Genomic DNA, 6,068 nt, shown 5'->3' with positions numbered 1-6,068 from the left:
AAAGGTAAAGGGACCCCTGACCATTAGGTCCAGTCGTGGCCGACTCTGGGGTTGCTGCGCTCATCTCACTTTATTGGCCGAGGGAGCCGGCATACAGCTTCCAGGTCATGTGGCCAGCATGACTAAGCCACTTCTGGCGAACCAGAGCAGTGCATGGAAACACCATTTACCTTCCCGCCGGAGCGGTACCTATTTATCTACTTGCACTTTGATGTGCTTTTGAACTGCTAGGTTGGCAGGAGCAGGGACTGAGCAATGGGAGCTCACCCCGTCGTGGGGATCTGAACCACCGACCTTCTGATCGGCAAGTCCTAGGCTCTGCGGTTTAATCCACAGCGCCACCCTGAATTTACTGTAGAGGCCCGTAATTCATCCTGAATGACAGCCCATCACATAGGCTATGATCACCACTTTGTTCATCACCACAGCACCACCTTGGGGTGAAAAATTGCCTGTTTCTCATCCCAGCACCTAGCTGCTACTTTTAACAGCACTGAAGTCTCCTCTAGGGTAGGACGTCCCCATTCCCATACTTCTCCAAGGGGTGATCACCTACAGTATGCCAAATGAAATAGCTCCAGTTCTAGAAGCAGTACATAAATGACCCGATGCCCATATTAATCCCTTGGAAAGCTAATGCTGTCTTTAAGACCTGTCATTCCCAGAGGGACTTATTTCATTGATTTCCATGCATGCTGTGGCAGGGAGACCCACTTCTAGCTAGTTGCTCATAGGAACCTTCAATTACATTTGAAAACCAGTAAGAGACAACTCCTTTTTCCTCTTTTTCAATTTCATTTGAATGTCATCATCATCACAGAGGTGTCTATGAAAGGGACATATTGATTGAAAATGTCTAGTAAAGTGGATCAGTAGTTGGATTCCTACTGAGGGTATTTGGCAAGCCTACATGACAGTGATCAGGGATTGAGGGTTGGTTCTGTGGTATTACGGTAGTGGACAAAGTTTGGAGGAGGAGGAGGAGGAGAAGAAGAAGAAACAGCAACAGTTAGGGAGCCCTCAGACCTTCCCATACTCATGAGGATAGTCTACCCCTGAAGATCTAATGATCTTTCCAGTGGGTAGAACTTAGGCCCTCATCTCACTATAGGATGGTGACCATAAGGCCATAGATATGATAGCTTCTGAGTGTAATCCTTAAGGATGGTGGAGCACATTTGACTCCCTGGTATACTGGTATACCCTACATGGAATAGTCCAGACAACAGCTGTGGTGGGTGCAGGAGGCATAACAATTGCTGCAAAGATGAAACAACACAAGTTTAGAGCCCATAATGGTGCCCATTGCATGGCGGTGAAAGCAGTGAAGAGGGGCCTACATTGCTACTTCTATCATGTCTCCATGAAATCAGCTTGTGAAGGCAGTCCATTGGCTGTTAACAACTATCTTGACAGATGGAACCTGGGATACCTTAGAGACCTCCTAGGTACCTTAAGGACAAATCCATTTGTTTCTGTAATGACAGAGATGTCACAATAGATGCATCAAGAGTGAGACTTCCAATGCTCCATCAAGCCATGCTTTGTGGGATCAGTTTAAGGTTTTGCAGTCTTATGGCTTTCATGGGATCCTAGAACTGGAAGCAACCCGAAGGGTCATCATGCCTTAGTCCCCTGCAATGCAGAAATCACATTTATCTGACAGATGGGCATCTGAAATCTACTTGAAGACCTCCAATGAAGGAGAACCCACCACCTTCCAAATTAGTCCATTCCTCTGTCAAATATTTCTTACTGTCAGAAAGTTCTTCCTAAATGTTTAGTTGGAATCTCCTTTCTTGTTACTTGAATCCATTGGATAAGGTTCTACCGTCTGAAACAGCTGAAAACAAGCTTAATCCATCTTCTGAGTGAAAGCCCTTCAAAGTTTGAGAAGGTGCTTGTGAATAAGTGCTCAATAATGTGCTTTTACTAGGGATGCTGGTGGCGCTGTGGGTTAAACCACAGAGCCTAGGACTTGCTGATCAGAAGGTCGGCGGTTCGAATCCCCATGATGGGGTGAGCTCCCTTTGCTCGGTCCCAGCTCCTGCCAACCTAACAGTTTGAAAGCACATCAAAGTGCAAGTTGATAAATAGGTACCGCTCTGGCAGGAAGGTAAACAGCATTTCTGTGCACTGCTCTGGTTCACCAGAAGTGGCTTAGTCATGCTGGCCACATGACCCAGAAGCTGTACGCCAGCTCCCTCGGCCAATAAAGTGAAATGAGCGCCGCAACCCCAGAGTCAGCCACGACTGGACCTAATGGTGAGGGGTCCCTTTACCTTTACTAATGTGCTTTTGGGATCCTTGTCCATCATTGCTGAGTAATGCTAGCAGGAGGAGGGGCATAAAATGGGTGGGTTCATGGTGTGGTGAACAGGTCTCTGCATGACGGGATGGCACCAGAGACCTTGAAAAAGGAGATAACGCAGCCATTCCTCAAAAAGCCCACCTTGTACCTGATGGCACTTAATGACTACAGCCCTGTCTCAAGCATCCCATTTTATGGGCAAGTACTTGTGAGAGTACCAGAGGAGAAGTGACCACTGGGAGGAGCGCAGAAAGAAAAAACACCATGGTACGCCCGCATCAGCACAACCGTACACCTTGATCTGTCCCAGGTGCAATAAAACGCGGTACCTATTTATCAACTTGCACTTTGATGTGCTTTCGAACTGTTAGGTTGGCAGGAGCAGGGACCGAGCAAAGGGAGCTCACCCCGTTGCGGGGATTCGAACCGCCGACCTTCTGATCAGCAAGTCCTAGGTTCTGTGGTTTAACCCACAGCACCACCCACATCCCTAGTTATTATCATAGATTTATTTCATATTTATTTTGTGACATTTATATAGTGCTTGACAGTAAATAAAGCCTCAAAGCAGTTTACAAATAGAATAAAGCAAAACGGCATCAGTAAAAAGAGTTAAACTATTATTATTTTTTAAGAAAACTCAGCAATAAACTAAAAAGAGATTAAAACACCCATTGGCATTTCACATTTTACATTTGTCCACATATTGAGTGGGCATATATGGGGTAAGGTGGTCTCACAAATAAACAGGTCCCAAGTTGTTACGGGTTTTATATGCTAATAGTAGCACCCAGTAGCAAATCAGCAACCAATGCAGATCTCTGAGCACAAGGAAGAGTACAGCAGACTAGGTCTAACTCCCATCAGCAAATGTTCAATGTGGTCAAACAAAGTCTCAAATAAATCCACATTGCAGTAATCCAGTCTGGAAGTAACCACCATATGAACTACTGTGGCCAACCTTTTCTGCTTCAGGAATGGTCATAGCTAGCTATAGGCGCCAACTCCTAGTGGCTGAGGTCCCTTTGGCTCCCCCAATAAAATATTTGAGGAGGCCAGCCCCCCCCCCCCAAAAAAAATTGATGTGCATTCAAATGGTGTGTGCACACCACATCTTGTGATTGATTATGTGGGGTGGGTCTTACCTGGGTTTCCCCAATGACCGCTCCCCACAAATAATAATAATAATAATAATAATAATAATAATAATAATAATAATAATAATAATTTATTATTTGTACCCCACCCATCTGCATAAAAACGGGGGGCGCCCTTTGCATGGACGTGCACAGCCCCTGGATCTGGAGCGGCTCCATCAGCATAGGCTTGGCTTCGCCTTCCCTCAGGTGGGATACCAGGAGGTCTCCGCCTACCCCAGTCAGCTGTCCAGTCCCACCTGGGGGGAAGCATTGCCAAGGAGACCAGGCCAGGTAGGGAAGGGACTACCTGCCCACACAATAGAGGGAGGATCTTACCTGGGAATCCGCACTTGGCTCCAGAGCTTCTCCCACCCTACCCACCCTCAGTTAATGTCTTGTTTTGCAGGTTAACTTTTCTTCACAGGTTTTGCAGTTTAACTTTTCTCCACAGCTATGCGGGTGCTGCTACGTCAAGGTCGCTGTTAAAGGGCCGGAAAGGAATTTCCCTGCATTGGCAGGTTTCGCCTTTCCCGTAGCAAAACGTCACAACTTTGGCGGTATCAGGCCTTGGGCGGAATCCTTTAGAGGAATCTTCCTCTTTGCAGCAGCAATACCAGGGTTCCCCGTTAAAGGGGTTTCTGAAGGGAGGCTTTGACCGTACGCCAAAAGGTCGTCATTGCTCTCCCCTGTGGCAGCGTAATGGGGGCAGCTATCTCTGCTTGAACATATGTTCTCCGGAGCCGGCCCATCCCCCCCCCCACACACACTGGATAACCCTGATGCTCCCTAGGTCCCCGGCTGGGGACTGGGGAGAGAGAATGCCCAATGCCTGAGCCAAGGTCTACCCATATTTGAAATTTAATAAAGTTGTGGCCAATTTAACCCCATAGCACGTTGTCTTGACTCATTATTCCACATGATGGGGGGGCCGCTCGGGATCTGGGTGCTCCGCCTGTCCACGCAATATTTTATTCAAGTTGGAACCCCTGCAGCTGGCCTACCAACTGCACTTGATAAAAGGCCCTTCTAGCCTCAAATGCTATCTGAGCCTCCAGAGACACAGCTGGATCCAGAAGCAAACTCAGACTGTCAAACTGCTCCTTCAGGAGGAGTCCAACCTCATCCAGGGTAGGCAACTGATCAATTTCTCAGACATGAGAACTACTCACCCACAATGCCTCTGCCTTGCCAGGATTCCAGTTCAATTTGCTTTTCTTCATCCATCCCATTGCTGCACCCAAGCACTGCCCGAGATATTGCATGGCCTCTCCTCATTCCGTCATGGAGAAACAGAGCTGTGTGTCATCTGCATGCAGACAGCACCTTGCCTGCAAACTCCTAATGACTGCTCCCAGCGGCTTCATATATAAATTAAATAGCATTGGTGATAACCTTGCCACCAAAGGACTGAAAGGCAACTTCTCAATCCTACTGTCTGGACTTGGTCCCAAATGTAGGATTGGAACAGTGTCTCCAATTCTCATTCACCTGAGGTGAATGGTATCCAAAGCCAACGAAAGATCTAGAAAGAGCAACATGTTTCACTCACCCATCTATCTCCTGATAGAGGCCATTTATCAGGGCAACCAAGGACTATTCAGTCCTGAACCCATGTCTGAACCTAAATGGAAATGGGCCTACATAATATTATTTAAACCGATTGTGATCTGGGCTCAGAGCTGGGAATGGGATTAAGTTTGTCTTGGTTGCCGTGGTGAATGACCTTTGCAGAGAGCGGGACAAGGGGAGTGTGTCCCTTGCTCTATTTCTTGATCTCTCACCAGTTTTTTACACCATTGACCATTACATATTCCTGGACTCTGTAGCGGGTGGCTGGCTATCAGGGAGCAATGTTCTGCAGTGATTCTAGAAGGTAGTTTTGCATGACTTCTCTGCCTGCTGGTTCTTGAACTATGGGGTGCTGTGGGGAAATATTTTGTCTCAGATGCTATCAAATATCTATATGAAGCCATTGTGAGTTTTGGAGTAAGCTGTCTTCAGCATACTGATGATACCCGACTTTCTCAGTAACATCTGAATTGGGAATAACTGGGAAGACCCTGGTCTGTACTCTGGGTGCAGTGGTGTCTGGGTGAATGGATAAATAAATAGGGTCTGGCAAGACAGAAGCTGTGTGGGTGAGTTGTTCCAGGATCTAGAAAGACAGTAAGTTGCCTGCCCTGGATGGGGTTGAGGTTTTCCTAGAGGAGCAGGTACTTAACTTTTGGGTGTTCTTGGGTCCAGCTCTGTCACTGGAGGTGAAGATGCCCTCGGTAGCCAGGAGTGCCTTTTACTAACTACAGGACATTTAAAGCACATAACTTTTTTAAAAAAAAAAATCTGTCAGGAAACTCTTGATATTGTTTTTCTTTTTGTAAGGATATATTCATGTATTCAAAAATTGAAAGATTAATTATTCTTTTTAAACGCACACAAACACACAAACCATATTGGCTTTTAAATCAGTGAAGGAGAAACTATTGTAGAGTAAACCATTGTAATATATGCGAGTGGTTCAAAGACCCTTCAGCAATTGGGGGCTGGAATATGGAACATGGAGCATGGAATATGGAACATTGTCTGGCATGACAACAGAAGCATTCTAAAAACAGCTATTT

Source organism: Podarcis cretensis, assembly GCF_951804945.1.
Source record: "Podarcis cretensis genome assembly, chromosome: 7".
Taxonomy (NCBI): Eukaryota; Metazoa; Chordata; class Lepidosauria; order Squamata; family Lacertidae; genus Podarcis; species Podarcis cretensis.
Note: the sequence above shows the minus strand (reverse complement) of the source record.